The 18300-nt window shown below is 37.1% G+C and overlaps 1 non-coding gene across 1 annotated transcript; it reads left to right on the plus strand.

The window, feature by feature from the left end:
- Positions 1-227: 227 nt before the first annotated feature.
- Positions 228-334, plus strand: LOC136221198 (small nucleolar RNA R71). Its single transcript, XR_010684980.1, has one exon. It is a non-coding gene; the product is annotated as a small nucleolar RNA R71 (small nucleolar RNA).
- The last annotated feature ends 17966 nt before the right edge of the window (positions 335-18300 follow it).

Genomic DNA, 18300 nt, shown 5'->3' on the forward strand with positions numbered 1-18300 from the left:
TGTTCCACTTGGGTAGTCAACTTTGAAACTATGTCACCATCTGCCGTTCTTTTTCCTTCACTCCTGGCTGGGTGCCAATTATAACTTGTCCTTACCACTTTCTCGATGAGGTCGTACAAGGCCTGTGGTTCAAGATCCTTGGGTTACCATTCGCAATGGATTCAATCTGGATTTTGTATGTGTTGGTGACTCCATTGTAAAAATTCTGCACTTGCATCCACATGGGAATGCCATGATTTGGTACCCTTCTTAACAGCTCTTTGTACCTTTCCCATGCTTCGGCCAAAGATTCATCCTCTTCTTGCATGAAACGGGACACCTCATTTCTGAGTTTGATGGCATGTCTAGGTGGAAAGTATTTCATCAAAAAAGCACTGGCCATGTCCTACCATATTGCGATGGTTCCTGGCTGTAGGTTCTTTAGCCAGTTCTTTGCTTTATCTTTGAGAGAAAAAGGAAACAGCTTCAGCCTTATCACGTCATCGGAGACTCCTCTATTTGATCAGAAAGTGTTGCATAGTGTAATAAACTCCTGGATATGTCCGTTTGGATCTTCCGACTGGTATCCATTGAATTGCACGGCTGCTTGCAACATCTGTATCATGGATGCTTTTACTTCAAACATGTTGTTCCCTTCGTTAGGCAACACAATACACGACGAGTGTCCTTCCGTGGTAGGTCTGGAGTAATCTCTGATTCTCATGACTGGTGGATTGTTGTTCTCTCCTTCTTCTTCAAGAGGAGGTTGAACGGGTTGTTCTGGTATTCTTCCAGCCATCCTTCTTTCTCTTTGTCTTGCTCGTCGAGCTCCCGCTTGGTTTCGTCTACACGTTCTTTCTAGTTCAAGATCGATAGGAAAAACTGGTGCTCCAGCTCTGTGCATAGACAGTAAGAGAGACCGCTTTTGGCTGCACTATGTGACAAACAAATTAAAAACACCTTGTTTCACAGAAATTTTCAGATAAACTTTTGTTGCTTTCAATCCCCGGCAACGGCGCCAAAAACTTGTTGTCCTCTAAACAGACTCTAGCAAGTGCACTAGATACAAGTAATAAAGTGATAAATAGAGTATCGTCTCCACAGGGATTGATGGCCAAATTTTACTAGAAAAACCTTGCAGAACAGGGTGTTCGTGGTGTGTGAATTCTTTATGTTGAGAGATATTGTGAATTGGTAACTAAGTAAATGATTCAACTTATGAAAAGGAGTTTTTGATAATGATAAAAAGGTAGAACATGCTAGGCCACAGCGGAACATGTTACTTTCAGTCTCTAAACATCCTATTTATTCATGAATGACGTAAAGTGAAGTCAAGGTCTCTGCTTTAATGCTCACTTAAGTCAACTCTTGTGTGTTCTCAAGATTCTAAGATATACTACAACCTTAAGTGTCCCTAAAGTTGGTTCTTTCTTGCACTACGATCGAAACAACATTTCTATTAAGAAAACCCTTGATACAACCCCCTAACATTCCTGCTTCGAGGTTTGGATGTTTGACAAATAGATCCGTGAAGATGAAAGCAGTTCCTTATCAATCATCTAACACTAACATACATGCATATAGCAATGGAGTGAAAGCTTTATCAAACACGACATAATATATCATCATTCATTCATAAATAAGAAAATAGAAGACTTACATAACAGGCCCTGACTGGCTGAACCTGTTCAAAATGACTACTCACTCATGCTAAAGAGTGAACATCCTAAGTCAAATATACAGAACTCCATGAAAGGAGCTATAAAGATCCTAGAGAGCTTCTCTCTCTAAACTTGTTCAAAACTTATCTATCTTCTGCTCCCAAAAGATGATCTCCTACCTTTTCCTCCTTTACCTCTATAAATAGGAGGAACAATGGGACAAGTACACAAAATATTAACAAAATATTACAAAGCAGAAAGATTGTTCAAATTATCCGAGATTTCTAAAAGTGGTTAAAAATGTTTTGACCCTTGAACACTCAAGGGTCGATCAATCTTGTCGTCATGTTGCTTTCGCCGCCCATTCCTATCCGCTCCTGCCTGCCTGTCAAGTCGCTATCCGTCATCAGGTACACAACGTTTAACCGCTGGATCAAAGGGTGCACGTCTCCTTTTGGTTGTTGCAAAACAGGCTGCATAACAGCCTTTTTGACTTAAGCTTTTCAAATCTGCATAAAACACGTATTAGTCCTTCCTTTAAGTAATATTACGCCTAAAACACCCCTAATTTATCACAAATAGTATGATTAATTGTAGTCATATTCATGCCTAACACCCCCTCATTAATTTCTCATTAACTTCTAAATTTAATTCCTTCAATTAATTAACATTTAAAATCTAAAAAAATTAAATATATTAAAAAACCCCAAAAACATTTCAAATTCCTATCGTTTTTGTGTCTGTAACCTCAAGCATACGGGACGTGCCCTTTGGTAACCCCGCGTGCCACCCATCTAGGTGTGATCGGCCAAGTTGGATGTTATTAAGTTTACTGTCAGTTTTTTAATATGCTATTAATTGAAAAAAATTCAAATTGCATGTTAGCTAAAAAAACAAGGAATGCTTCATTATGAATATACAATGGTTTTTATTTTGATAAATCACCTGCACTTTTATAGATGATTAAATATCTAATCTTTTTTTTTTGTCTAACCAAATTGGGTAAACAAACATTCAAGTCCTGAGTTAACTACAAAAGAGTGCAAGTGTCAGTTTCGAATGACAACATTAATTTATACAAAGTTTTTATGATATATATTGTAACATCCGTGTCAAAAATTTAATTTTTATACTCAATATTAGACCGTGTTATATTTTGACTTATTAATTAACCAATTGGATATGAAAAGTATATTATGGAAGTTAATTTAATGTCTTTAAGTGTAAATTAAAAAGTTTGAAGTAAAATTTTAAAAGAGTTATAAATTAAAAGGATCAAAAGCAATACTTTTCCAATTTCAGCAAACCATATATATCTTATAATTAAGTTACATATTATTTTATTATAATTATATATCTTTGTGACAAGTAAATGGACACATGTCCAATTGCATGACCATTTACATATTAGGTTGACATGTGACACAATGTAGCCATATTTTATTATCTAAAATGTCATTTTTCATGATAAGAAAGAAAAAGAAATGATGTTTATGTAGATATGTATATTAAAATGAGGGAAGGTAAGAAAATGTAGGTAGATTTATACCTATATATAAGAGAAGGAAAGGAGGGGAGAAGATCATGGTCTTAATGAGAGAGAGAGGGAGGCAAGTGGAAGGAAAAAAAACAAATGTGAGGTTGATTGAGAGACACTTATATATTATATAAGGTTGGGTTGGTTTTCAAAAGGAAATCCATATACATTGAAATTGAATTAGAGAAGAATTAATACAATTCATATGGATTGATGAGAGGTACAATATTTGGTGTATTGTGTGAAGCTTTTTTTGAACGGGTTAGTGTTGCAATGCTTGTATAATGTGTTAAGCTTTACGGTCGTCATATGAGGTAATACTATGTTCTCGTTAATACGGTTTTAATTAGACAGCTATATATTAATATACGGTTCTATAAAAGGGGTTTGGTCACGGAAGAAATCAACGTTAGCCAATATTAAATTGTTAGAATTTGAATTTTTGTAGGTTCGGGAATATTCAAAGAAATTGAATAAAATTAGTAATGATAGAGTTCTAGCAGTGTCATGAGTCTAACTGAACTTTCGGTCGGAATTAACGATACCAGTTTAGTTTACACGTTACAATTTCGGTGACAAATGAGAATAGTCTGATAAAAGTGTTTGGTGTAACATTTAGTTTAAGTTATTTGATTTAAGTGACTTTAAATTGTCGAGTTAAAATAAGTTATAAATTAGAAGGACTAATACTAGTTTAGTTTACACGTTACAATTTCGGTGACAAATGAGAATAGTCCGATAAAAGTGTTTGGTGTAAAATTTAGTTTAAGTTATTTGATTTAAGTGACTTTAAATTGCCGAGTTAAAATAAGTTATAAATTAGAAGGACTAATACTGATGTTTGGTAAATAGAGTCCGTATAATTTGAATATAAAAGTAGTAGAATAATTTGAATATAAGATTAGGATGAATATACTCTTAATAGTTTAACGAGTCTAAGGGTATTCATAGTTCTAATTAACTATTCAGTTTAGATTTTTATTTTGGTTCGGTGACCTAAAATAGTCAGATAAAAATATTTAACTTTAAACGATATTAAATTTTTTCGATACAATATTTTCAGCTATTTAATTCTTGGAGTTCGATTAAATTATGAATCGATGATTTTATACGAATTTTTAACAATTTTAGTTATATTAAAAGATTATTTGAAGTAAGGAGCTTTGGCCCATGGATGCTTGCCAAGAGGCCAGTGAGAAGGAAGCCACAAGCTAATGTTAATGCTAATCATTCACCAGATATCAGTACGAAGATGACTACTCTCCAGATTGCTCCTGAGATCAAGGTCAGACCCCCGGATATTAAGAAGGGGATTGAGACTGGAGTGGACTCAGCTTTGGGTTCCGGGTCAAGGTTCGGTGTTTTGTCTATGGAGGAAGATCAGGACTCGGATCCTTCTGATAAGCAGATTGATTTAAGCATGCCTGGTCTGGAGTCGGTAGAGCATGCCTCTAGTCTGGGTAATTCTATTAATCCTCTCTTTGTCTCTAATGCTTCTGCTAAAGGCAAAGAGATTCCCCAGTCTATCCTGTCAGCTAGGAAGGGTTTGAGTAGGGAGACGAGTACTCTACATCCTCCTGTTGATGCTCCTATTGGTAAGACTATAGGAGTGAGTAAGTTAAACATGAAGAATCCCAAAGGGAAACCTAAAAAGAACCTTCATGGTTTGAATTCTTTGGATAAAAGGGGTCCTTCTGGGACCGCCTCTAGGCTCTCCGGAGCCCCGAACAAATACCTGATCTAGGGTTTGGGCCTGCGTCTGTAGGGAGAGTCTGGGGATGGGAGGAAGATTCACCTGGTCCCTTGGAAGGAAGCCTGCCAGCCTAAGAGCAATGGGGGGTCTTGGTATAAGGCAAGCTAAGGACAATAATAAAGTCCTATTAATGAAGCTTCTTTGGAGAATGTGGCAATCCCCCTCCTCCCTTTGGGTTCGTCTTCTGTGCGGCAAGTATAGGAAAGATAGAATCTTTAGTGGCCCGAAGGAGAGGGTTGTTAGCTGTTCCTTCCTCTGGAAAGGGCTTAGTGCTGTTTTTGCTGAGTTCTGTACGGGGATTGGCTTGAAGGTGGGTAATGGGAGATCCATTAGTTTCTGGTATGACACCTGGATTGGTGACAAACCGTTGATTGAGGTGTGCATCGCCCCTCCGCCGAATGATCTCCTCTCCTGGAGAATTGCTGATGTGGTGGACTCAGAGGGAGACTGGATCTGGTCTAAGTTCGACTCCTTTCTTAGCCTGGAGACCCTCCTTAATATTAGAGGTGTGAAGATTAGTAATCAGGAGGAGGATAAGGACAGACACTGCTGGGCCTTGACTAATAATGGTTCTTATTCTTGCAAATCGGCCTATGAAGCTTTTACCCCTAATAGGGCTGATCCTCCCTTGGAAATTTGGAAGTCCATTTGGGCCCTCAAAGTCCCCTACCGCATTAGGAGTTTCCTATGGCTAGGAGTCAAAGACAGGCTCCTCACGAATGCAGATAGACACAGAAGGCACTTGGTTGTATCTGGTGCCTGTAGCAGATGCAGCGGCCATGTGGAAACCTTATGCCATGCTTTGAGGGATTGCCCGAATAGTAGAAAGGTTTGGGAAGGGGTCCTTCCTCACCACATCCTTCCTTCCTTTTTGGGGTTCTCTGATATTGACTGGTTCTCTAAAGGCGTTAATGGGAATTTGTTGGCCAGTATGGAGCACGGGGCTATTCTCTTCGCTATTATTTGTCACCAAATGTGGAAATGGAGAAATGAAGAGTTATTTGCTGAGAAGACTGTCTTTATTCCTGACCTCCGGTTTTACTTCTCGAAAAAACTCTCTGTTATTACAAAGAGTTTTGAAGGAGAGCCTCTGGTTCACCCCTCCCCGGTTAAAGAGGTCCAGTTAGTTGGTTGGAGGAAGCCCAAGGAAGGGGTTGTCAAGTTGAATACGGATGGCTCCTGCCTTAGTAATGGCAGAATTGCTGCTGGTGGAGTTCTTCGGGATGCTGGTGGCGCCTGGCTGGCTGGGTTTACCCATAACTTAGGTACGGGCTCCTCCTTTACTGCGGAGCTCTGGGGGATCTTGTCTGGCATTAAACTCGCCATTCGCATGGGTGTTAAAAGACTTTCGGTGGAGTCTGACAATTTGGAGGCTATCAACAGGATTTCGGATAGACAGGCTGTTTGTCTTAAGAGTCAGAATCTCATTAAAGCCATCTTGAGGCTTCGTCCTGCCTTCGATTCTCTTACCTTCTCCCATATTTATAGGGAGCAAAACCGCGTGGCGGATCGCTTGGCAGCTGCTGGGCATGGGGGGATGTTAGGTGTTTCTACCCTTTCCGTTCCTCCTTCTTTTCTGTTACCTTCTCTTCTTGAGGATAGGATTGGGGTCAGTCTTCCTAGACTGATCCCGGGTTAGGTTTTTGTTTGTTTGTTTTTTTTTCTTCCCTTCTTACCAAAAAAAAAAGATTATTTGATTTTAACGATTGTGATTATTTTTGCGAGAATAGTTATTTGAAGTCAAATGGTTTTATGGTTATGGAATAAATTGGACGTTTGATTGTGAAAAGAGACTTGAGCATATTGTGATTTTATGATTTTTATATCCATCTAGAGTGATCCGAATTGGTGGTTTTGATATTTGAAGACCATGTTTAGTGAGGAACATGACATGTGTACACAGTTTAAAGACCTAGTCGGGTATTGACAGCGAAGTGTTGGGTAAGACCAATACGGGATTAGGCAAAGGATTAGGCAAGGTTAAAGAGACGTCACGATTATATGTGGTTTATGAGGTTTATGGATTGATACGTAAGGGGGGAAACTCTAGGATGGATATAAGGTTTTATGTTTTCGATTATGAGTTGATTTTGATATAAGGTTTTATGTTTGATTAATTACGAGTTTGATTGATTATGAATTTGGTTTGATAAAGCGTTTATTTGATTGCGGATTTGGTTTGATAAAATGTTTGATTAATTACGAATTAGTTTGATAAAACATTTGATTGGTTACAAGTTTGTTTGATAAAATGCTGATATAAAGATATCGATATTTATTTGTGATTTGATTTGATTTGATAACGTGTTTTTTTCTAAATTTAAAGTTTTGTATTGTAGAATCGATAAAATATTCACGTATATATTAAATAAATAATAAATAAATTTACGATGGTCTGAATAAGCGTTTTTTATTTATTTCGAAATTGAGTTAAGTTATTAGGAAATTAAATTAAGTTTTTAACGGGCTAAAAATTGACAAGTTGAAATCGTAGATCGGGATACTAAATATATTGTGAATAGTAGTAGCGATAAAACGAAACTATATAGCAATAAAGTGAAGTCTATTAATTTCATCAACGTGTCAATAAGTTGAGAGAACTACCTAAAATGGGTAGAACTACGTGGCTTTGATTCCCGATTAAAGACTAAAAGACGTTCGGGATACATAGGAAGCTTGATATAATTATCAAGTTCAAGCCAAATAATTAAATAAAACTTTAGGTAGTCTAAATAAATTTTTTATCTATTAGAAAATACATTCGCCTTTTGACTGTTAAGCGTTCGTCATCTTGTTTTCTGTTCATACCCGATGCCATTTAGGGTCGGGTGTGACATATATAAAGTTTTTTAATGATCTTTGAATGATATTAGTACATGGATTCACATTATTGGCTACAAGTAAAAAGTGACTATGTAAGATTTTTTATCCAATATAGAAGGTTATAATTTTTATGATGTTTAAAATAAATTTATTATGTTGGGTAATAATATGCATTAAAATGCAAAAAGGCATTGTCTTTAATCATTGTCATTATGGTTATTCATTATGAAAATGTTATTTATGTGCAATAGTAACCTTTATGGTTATGACTGTTATATGTGGTATTATTAAAACAAGCACAATTAAAATTCTATTATGAATTAGTTTGACATATAATATTTACTCGGTTTTATCCTTTGACTAAAGTTCATTCTAGAGTCGGGAACCAATGTGAAGGAATTACTAAGTTGATTCCAGGATGAACTAAAAATTCTATAAAGAGACATTATATAGTACTTGATATTTGCAAACGAAGCCAAACAAACAGTCTTCCTCCATGAAGTCTGTTTCATAGATCAAACTATTGATCCCCAAAGTAAGTAAATATAGCTTTTATGCCTTACATTAATCTTTTAATAATGGACAAGGTATGCCCCACAAAACTTGAGAGAAGTTTAGAGATTAAACGGGCGGATCATTGCGCTAGGAAGGTTCATATCATGTTCAGTGATAGATCCCTATTTTATAGTGTTTTTAGGATTGTTTTAGGTTGTTTTCGCTTTGTTTCCATTCGATTTCAGTATCATTTTGTTAGTTTTTAGTTAAATTCAGCATTTTCCGTTATTTATGGCATTTTCGCTATTTTCATGACTATTTGAGCATTTCCGAACCAGACCCAAGCCTTTTGGAGCATTTTCGGACTATTTAGGGACCGTCGGAGCAATTTTGGGATCCGCCAGGGACCATTAGAGCATATTTCGAAAGCCTAAGGACCAAAATAGACAAAAACCAGAAGTTCTGTCCCATTCTGGCGCCTATCTCGTCGAGACAGGTCCTCGTCTCGACGAGACACTGCCTGTCTCGATGAGACGAGGCGGGGAAAGGCATAAAAACGCCTTTCCCTTGCTAAAATCTCGAATTATTAGCCTTTGAACCCCTTTTTAATTGTATGAAATGCCCATTGTACCCCCCGGAGACCTAGGGTTTCACCCTATCTCTATAAATAGGGAGCTACTATCAGTTCTTTGAGGAGATTAGACAATTAGATTTTTACTAGCTTTCAGTACATTATTTTCCAGCTTTCTATTTTATTCCAGTTCTAGCTTAGCTTTATTTAGTTGAAGGACAAGCTCAACGGGTGGAGGATCTACCTTGTTTACATTGTAATCAGACAAACGGGTTTGAGAATTTCTTTTCTCCTTCCCTTTTATCTTTATTTACATTTAATCAAGAATGTCTTCCATTATTCTTATTTGCATGATTGATATGATTAGTTTGTCTATGAGCTAATCCCCATCCAATCTAGGATGGGGATGAAATTGGGTAAATGAATATGTATGATTAAGACTTAGGGTTTATTGTATTCGCTCTTGATTGATCAGATTATGCATGCTTAATGCATAAATAATGCCAGGAATAGGATTAATGCTAGAATGAGACTCGATGACGATCAACTAGCCTGCTTAATGTATATAATTACGCCTAATGCCTATAAACCTGACATAGATAGGATTATAGATAGATGAGAACCCGGCCACGGAATTGTCTATGATGAACCTGTGTTAATCTAACCTCGCTAGAGACCACTAGGAGTGTGGCTACGTGACTGGGCTACGGCTTTAGTCTTAATTGTCAAAAGACATAATGCTTTGCATGACCTAGGGTATATGCCTAATCAAGCCGTCACCCAAATGCATGTGAATAGGTTAGATGAATTTTGATCACATTTGTCTTTCTTGTTACGAAAATTACCATCAATCACTAGTAGAACTTAAACCTGAAGTCCTAAAACCCATACTTAGGAGTTAACCAATGAATTCCCTATCCTAGGTTGTAACCTCCACTGAATCACAATCCACCCTGTGACTTGTTCTATTTATTGCTTTCTTTAGATAGTTATTTATTTTATTTGTTTCACAACCAACTTGTTATCAACTCCGCTAAATAGATAGATTTACCCTTCTAATATGCTAATTAGGATAATAGTCTTTGTGGTTCGATCTCATGCTTAGCATAATATCACTTGTTGCGATAGGATACACTTGTCCTATTAACTGCTATATATTTTACGAGCATCATTCAGCCCGAAGGTGTCTATCATTTTATGAAGTGATAAAAAACAGAAAACATTTAAATGGACAGAAGATTGTCAACAAGCGTTTCAAGGCATAAAACAATTCCAAGTAGAACTTCCCTTGATGAGGAGGCGAATCCAATGGGAAGGAGAATCCCAAGTACCCGCCATCCAAAAATAAAAGAAACACAAAAGAAAGACCGACATACACTCATTTGAACACCCCTAAGAAAGAGATCCTCATGTGGCTCGAACAGAGCTAGTATAAACGGGACATCATATATCCTAAAACCAAAAGGAGGGAGCATGTAAATATTAGAAGAAACGCCAGAGCATATTACAGGTCTCATCTAAAAATGGGCATGGCACTGAAGCCTGTTGGGAGCTAGCAAAAGAAATAGAGAAGATGATAAAGAGAGGCAAGTTGGATAGGTTTATCCAAGATAACAAAGAACTAGAGAATGACATGCAGAGGACATATCCAAAAAAAAGTCTAAAGGCATCATCAACGTCATAGCAGGTGGACCAGGGTACTAGTCGCATGTCAAAAAGGCCAAAACGTCCGGCCTGGATAAAACATCCCTCAACCGACCATTCGTAGAAACTTGCCCGACGATCCCTCCACAATATGCATTGGTGATAGCAATGGTGATTGAAGGATGGGAGATGAAACGGGTCATGACTGATACCAGAAAGCTCATGCAACATAGACCTGATACGAGTTGAAACTACAATCGTGGATATCCTGGGAGTAACAAGACATATAATTCAAACCAAAGACCAAGTGACATTGGAATGCGAAGTTACAGATGATGACCAGACCTGGGGCAAGAGACTTAGAAATCTCCATTATGGATGGGGAATTGGCATATAACGTCATCTTAGGAAGACCATTCCTCTAAGAGGCGGTAACTTTGATTTTTATTCGCCACCTAGCAATGTACATCCTTTACTAGCAAAAGCGGAATCATGATAAGGGGAAATCAAAAGATGGCTCAGGAAACTTAATGCGCCCCCAGAACAAGGAAGCTGAAGAAGGACATGACGAGGAGCCAATTACTACAGCACTAGGCGATACCGAGGTATTCTTGATTTATGAAGGAAAAAGGTGAAAATTGCTAAAGGGCTGAAACTCGAGATAAAAGAAGCAAGTATTAAAGCGCTAATTGAGTACGAAGGCATTTTTGCATAGGAAAATGAGATCGTGACAGGGGTGAGTCCAGATGTAATCACCTATAAATTAAATCTGGCGGAAGATGCAACACCCATTACACAAAAGAAACGAAACTAGTGGCCTGAAAGGCAAAAAGCAATAGAGGAAGAAATAGCAAAGCTAAAACAGGCGGATGCAATTGAAGAGGTGATATACACCCAATGGCTCATGAATTGTGTTCTTAAGGCCGACGGATCCTATCGAATTGTACGAGGTATATTCTTTTACGAACGTCAAGTCCAGTTATGTCCTCCATCAAGCAATGGAGAAACATGCAGAAGACATTAAAGAGATCCTACAAGTCCTCCAAAAAAACAATGTCAAACTCAACCCAGAAAAATGTACATTTGGTACAACTTCAGGCAAGTTTTGAGGATATGTCATCAATCAAAAAGGTGTGGGAGTGAATGCAGATAAAATCAAAGCTGTGTTAGAAATGAAAGCGCCCTAGAACGTTAGAGAAGTACAAAGATCAAATAAGCGGCTCATTGCCCTAGGCAGGTTTATTTCTTGCTTGGCACAGAGATGCCTTCCCTTCTACGAAGTCATAAAAAAGTAGGAAAAGTTCGAATAGACACCCGCTTGACAATAGGCATTTGAGGCAATCAAACTGTTCTTGTCAGAACCACCACTGATGAGCAGACCTGTTCAAAGGGAAGTTTTACACCTTTATGTATCCGTCACAGATAAAGCTATTTGCACAGTGATGATCCACGAGGAATAAGGTTAGCAATTCCCCATTCAATTACGTCGAGTTCAAAAGCTTTTGCAAGGGCTGGGGATTCAAAAACAGATTTTCTTCTATCTATTATCTGCAAACTAATGACATGACAAAAGTCACAAATCGAACTATCGTTAAAGGGATAAAAAAGAGATTGGGTCAATAAGCCAAATTGGGCGGATCAATTAATGAACATCTTATGGGCATATCGAACATCCCCTAGAACTGCCACAAGCGAAAGACCATTTGCCCTCACTTATGGAGTGGACGTCGCGATCTCGATCGAAATCGATTCGTCAAGTGATTGAACAATGTATTACTGTAAATAACAGAATAGAGCAAACCTAAAGCAAGAGCTAGACAATCTAGAAGAAATGAGGGATAAAGCCTACATCCGCATGGCAACCTACAAACAACGAACTGCAGCGTATCATGACAAGCATGTGAGAGAGGTAGATATAAATGAATGGGGTTTAGTGCTACATAAAGCAGATAAAATCCAATCAAAAATAGGAAGAAAGCCTTAATCGAGAGAAAATTCCTTCAAAGATAGGAAAAGGCCTTGCTTGGCAAATCTTTTCCTTCAAAGATAGGAAAAGGCCTTGATTGACGAATCTTTTCCTTTAAAGATAGGAAGAAAGCCTTAAACGGTAGAAAAATTCCTTCAAAGATAGGAAAAGGCTTTGGTTGGCGAATCTTTTCCTTTAAAGATAGGTCCCTCAAAGATGGAAAAATTGAAAAGCCTTATTTGGCGAATCTTTTTCCTCAAAGATGGAAAAAAAAATTAAGTCTTAGTTGGTAAATCTTTTTCCTCAAAGATGGAAAAATTAAAAAGTCTTATTTGGCGAATCTTTTTTCTAAAAGATGGAAAAATTAAAAAGCCTTATTTGACGAATCTTTTTCCTCAAAGATAGGAAAATAAAAAGCCTTAATTGCCAAATCTTTTTTCTCAAAGATGGAAAAATTAAAAAAACATTAATTGGCGAATATTTTTCCTCAAAGATGGAAAATTTAAAAAGGCTTAATTGGCGAATATTTTTCCTCAACAATAGGAAAATAAAAAAGCTTTAATTCGCGAATCTTTGTCCTCAAATATGGAGAAATTAAAAAGACTTATTTGGCGATTTTTTTTCCTCAAAGATGGAAAAATTAAAAAGCTTTATTTGGCGAATCTTTTTCCTCAAAGACGAAAAAATTAAAAAGCCTTAATTGCCGAATATTTTTCCTTAAAGATGAAAAAATTAAAAAGCTTTCATTGACGAATATTTTTCCTCAAAAATTGGAAAATAAAAAAGTCATAATTGGCGAATCTTTTTCCTCAAAGATGAGAAATTTTTTAAGTCTTAGTTGGCGAATCTTTTTCCCCAGAGATGGAAAAATTAAAAAGCTTTATTTGGCGAATCTTTTTCCTCAAAAATGGAAAAATTAAAAAACCTTATTTGGCGAATCTTTTTCCTCAAAGATAGGAAAATAAAAAAGCCTTAATTGGCGAATCTTTTTCCTCAAAGATGGAAAAATTAAAAAACCTTATTTGGCGAATATTTTTTCTCAAAGATATGAAAATAAAAAAGCCTTAATTGGCGAATCTTTTTCCTCAAAGATGAGAAATTTTTTAAGTCTTAGTTGGTAAATCTTTCTCCTTAAAGAAATGAAGAAAAAGCCTAATGTGGTGAATGCCAAAAATGGCGAAGGAAAATGGCGAATGCCAATGATGACAAATGAAAAGTGAAATTTTCATAAAGGAGAGATACTTTGAAAATAATGAAGCCTCGTCTCGTCTTCATAAAACATAATGAAGCCTCGTCTTTATAAAAAATAATGAAGCTTCGTCTTCATAAAAAAAATAATGAAACCTCGTCTTCATAAAAAATAACGAAGCTTCGCCTTCACAAAAACAAAAACAAATGCAGAATCAGTTTACTTTAAAAGAACATTTGCAAAAAGAATACATAATGTATTCTAAAAGCAACAGATATGGATATGGGGCTGGCCACCTATTTGTATCCTTGAGTGAAAACTTAGAGCATGCAAAATTGAATGCAAAATGAAATTTTCACAAAAAACAAAGTAAAGACACTTAGGAAAATAAGTAAAGGCAAGTGCCTTGAGTGCAAAAATCCAAAAAAAAAGCGAATAAAGCTTAAAATGGGGAACAAAGCCTAGAGTGGCGAATGTTTAGAATGATGGTAGAACTATCTAGCTTTGATTCCTAAAAGAATTGATGGGGTACGTAGGAAGCTTGATAATTAGAAATTATCAAGTCCATGCCAAAACGATTGGTATATCTTGATAAGTCGAGAAAGGAGAGCTCTTTGAGTTAGACTTCCAAGCACTTTCATTGGCTTATGGAACGTAAGAAGGCGTTTTGTGTTAAGCATGATGTTTAGAAAAGCATGAAAGCTTAATTGACGTGTCCCATTCCTACTGGTCTGGGGAAATATGTTTAAATAGAAAAGCATTAAATACAAGACACACTTTGGACAACCCTAAAGAGCTTTTTTTACTTTTAAGGGGGGTTTTTAATAACAACCCAAATGTATTTTCCTAGAGTGAAGAATAAGGGCAATCGATAGAAATAATGGCAAGCCATTATTCCTTCTAGAAGAAGGATTAATGACAATTAATGATGATTAATGCATGATTAATAAGGAATTAATGATAATTAATGCAGGGGTGAATATGCAATAATGAAGAAAAAGGAAGGAGTCTCTAGCATTATGTCACATCACATGAACTATGACGAGACACGTCATAACAAGATACGCCTGATGAGAGCGGGTAAAAGAGACCTGCCATTGTTCTCAAGGAAAGCGTACATACGCCTCAATGGTTCTAAAGAATACCAAAAGACGCCTTTATAACCATCCATGAATGGGAATAAATACAATTAAATGGCAATTAATAGCCATTAAGGGGAATAAAGACTTGATTGTTTGAATACACCACAATTAATGCCAAAGGTTACAAAAACCTATATAAATACCCCCACTCTGAGGTGTTCAAGGTACACTTACTGATTCCTTACATTTGTGATTACAATTTATTCTCAGAAATGTTACTTATTTTGGTATCGGAGTGTCTCCCCGCCGATCCCAACGACGCCTCACAAGGAAGTGCTCAAATCAAGGATTTTTCACAAGTTATCACACCTCAAACCCATCATTTGATCGGTGGTTAGTTTGGCTTAGAGCAGTTTCATCCAGGGTCAGCAAATATCTGACAATGTGATTATGCTTCAAGAAATTGTATATTCTTTCAAAAAGACAACAGGTCGTAAAAGGGTAAATGGTTAAGAAGTTGGACCTTGAAAAGGCTTATGATAGGGTCTCTTAGGCGTTCCTATAAGACACTTTGGACATCATTGGGCTTGCCCCACAGTTTGTTGATCTTATTATGGCATGTGTTTCTGGGTCTAACATACAGGTTCTCTAGAATGGTGAATGTTGAACGATTTCTGCAAGTGCACGGTTCGCTTGTAGTAATAAAAAGATATCGATCCCATAGGGAACACTTTTTAACGAAAACTTATATTAATACAGTTTAAACACGACTTAAGGTTTATTTAATAGATAATCGTTATTTGGAATTGGTTTTGAAATTGATAGAATAAGAATTAGGTTAGAATATGTAGAATGTTTAGAAATCAATTCTGTTTTGAGTATGAATTACAAAACAGAAACGTTTAGTGTTTAAAATAAGAGATTAATTGTGTTCATTTGCATTAAGCAAAGAAAACAACTTTAAACTTTGTATAAATTATAAATGTGTAATAACGTAAACTCCTTCAATTAAAAGGCTTTGAACCGTAGACAATCTTCCTACGACCGGGATAGATCACTTCCTTAACCAAATTAATTCTCAAAGAATGAATTTGCCTAAGTGTTCAACAAAGTTTCCTTGTAAAGATATTGAATTCAACTACGTTTTAATGAAAACACCAGAACTCACTTCCGATCATTTACAGAAGTGCTACATAAAAATTTATTGAATTGCATGAACTTTATTAGATGAAGTATGAATTTGATACAAGTTTACAGAGAATAAAAAGCATGGAAGCATTCAAACGACATGAGAGTTCCGGGTTGTCAATCCTTTCCTCAAACCTCGTTAGAGTTTGTCAGGCTCGTGGGCCGAATCCGCTACTTGATCTTCTCGTTGAATCTTCGGAATAGAGATGGTCTACTACCAGAATGTAAACTAATATAAACAGATCTTAATCTAAATCTAAATGCTACTGTGTTTGTAAGTAATCTAAGAACAATTTGTGTACATCAGATTGCTTTTTACAAAATTGAAATCTAAACTCTGACTCTTTTCTGAGTCAGAGTTTCTACATAACTTCTGCACTCTAATCTTACAAATCTAACTCTCTATCAACTCTGAAATCAATACTTTATTTATAGATGTTAAAGTGTCGTGTCTAAGGGTCGTGTCCGCTGCGAAGAGACATTTCTATCCACCCGAACGGACGCGTTTCTTTGATTTTCAACATGTGAATGTAGTGCTGCCAGAATTTCTGATCTTACCGAGAATGGAAATTCTCAACCGAGAATAGGGAAGTAAATTTCAGTCCTTCGGAACGCAAGAAGAAGACGCTAGGAAAAGGCGTGTCACGATCGAGAATCGGGATTCTCGATCGCGACTCGGAATCTCTACCGAGATTCCGGAATCCCTGCCGAGATTCAGGATTTTCTCTCGTTTCTGACTTCGTTCTCGTCTGCTTGTATCGGTGTGCTGAATTCTTCGTCTTTTGGCTCCTAACTTAGGTTTTTTCCTTCGTTTTTGACATGTTTTTGTTCCTATTTGGATTTTACCAAATATTTAGGTACCTTGCATGCAAGAAACATATTCGGACATAAAAGTACTCTAAATAGATATAAACAGCACGATTTCATAACAAAACTGATGTAAATATTAATGATATTTTAGGTATATTTTGGGCTTAATAGTGAACATGTACATAAGTTTAAGCCTTCATGGGGGCTCCGGTAAGGTGATCCAGTGTCTCCCCATCTCTTTGTCCTTTGTTTGGAAAGATTGAATCACATGATCTCTGAGTCTATCAGTGGCGATCTTTGGGAACCTGTGCGTGTCTCTCAAAGTGGGCCCTATATCTCTTTTATTTTCTTTACAGATGACATTGTCATTGTTTCTGTTGCTTCTCCTACATAGGTTGTGATTATCAAGGATATGCTCGCCCCTTTTTGTGATAGCTCATGCTAGAAGGTTAGTCCTTAGAAGTCTAAAGTTTTCTTCTCCCAGAGTGTCTCGACTAAGGTCATTTGTTGGGTTTTGCTCGAACACTAGATTTGGGAATGCTGCTTTTGCATGACTGTATAACTAAGGAGATGTATAAGATTGTGTTAGATAAAATTTATTCATGCCTTACAGGTTGGAAGGAGAAATGTTTAAAATTTAGAGCGCGACTAACTCTTGTGAAATCCATTATTTCTGCCATTACAAGCTATACTATGCAAACTACCATATTATTGAAAAATGTATATAATCAGATCGACAGGTGCAACCGCAACTTTCTATGGGGGTCACAGGGCTCACTCTAACGGATTCATTTGGTGAAGTGGCAGACTGTGTGTGCAAGGAAGGATGAGGGTGGACTTGAAGTTCGTAGTATGAGGAGCTTCAATCTTGCAATGATCGCTAGGCAGCTCTTGGGTGATCATGAGTCCCTTTGGGCTCGGGTTTTGAAGGATAAGTATTGTCGCAATCGACAAGGTTTGAATATGTTTAAAGCTAACCCTGCGCATTCTTACACCTAGAGGAGTATTATGGCGGGGAGCTAAGTTTTGTGCAAGGGTCTCTACTGGCTGATCTTCTCGGGCGGTAAACTCAGTTTTGGACCGACACTTGGTGTGATGGCGCTCCTTTAGCAGATATTACAGATAGGGTGGTTGAGCCGACTGACAGGGACCTAGTTGTGGCGGACTTATGGGTGATACGCCTCCGTAAGAAGGCTCACTAAGGGATAAATGTACCCCGTCGTTATCAAGTAATAAAATCTGGAAAGTCCAAGTATCGAATCCACAGGATTTATTCCTGCAAGTATCGAGCTACTTGGTCTCAGGTGTTATCTAGGCCGTGTGGGTTTTGAGGTTGTTTTGATTAAGTTAACCTACTCCTAATTAAGTTATTTCTACTCCTATCTAAGTTATTCTACTCCTAGGTGATCTTTTACCGATGTAATTGCCCGAAGGGACATGAGGTGATACGATAATAATGAAAATAGATTGTTTAGATAACGGAATTAAAACTTAATCTAAGTCACTTGTGTCCGAGGCGATTAACCCTACCTATCCTCCTGAGGTCCCTAGTTCGTGATTCCTTTGTAAGGCCGAAACTAGCTCTAAGGCTCGGCAATTTGG

This window comes from Euphorbia lathyris, chromosome 2, assembly GCF_963576675.1.
Source record: "Euphorbia lathyris chromosome 2, ddEupLath1.1, whole genome shotgun sequence".
Taxonomy (NCBI): domain Eukaryota; kingdom Viridiplantae; phylum Streptophyta; class Magnoliopsida; order Malpighiales; family Euphorbiaceae; genus Euphorbia; species Euphorbia lathyris.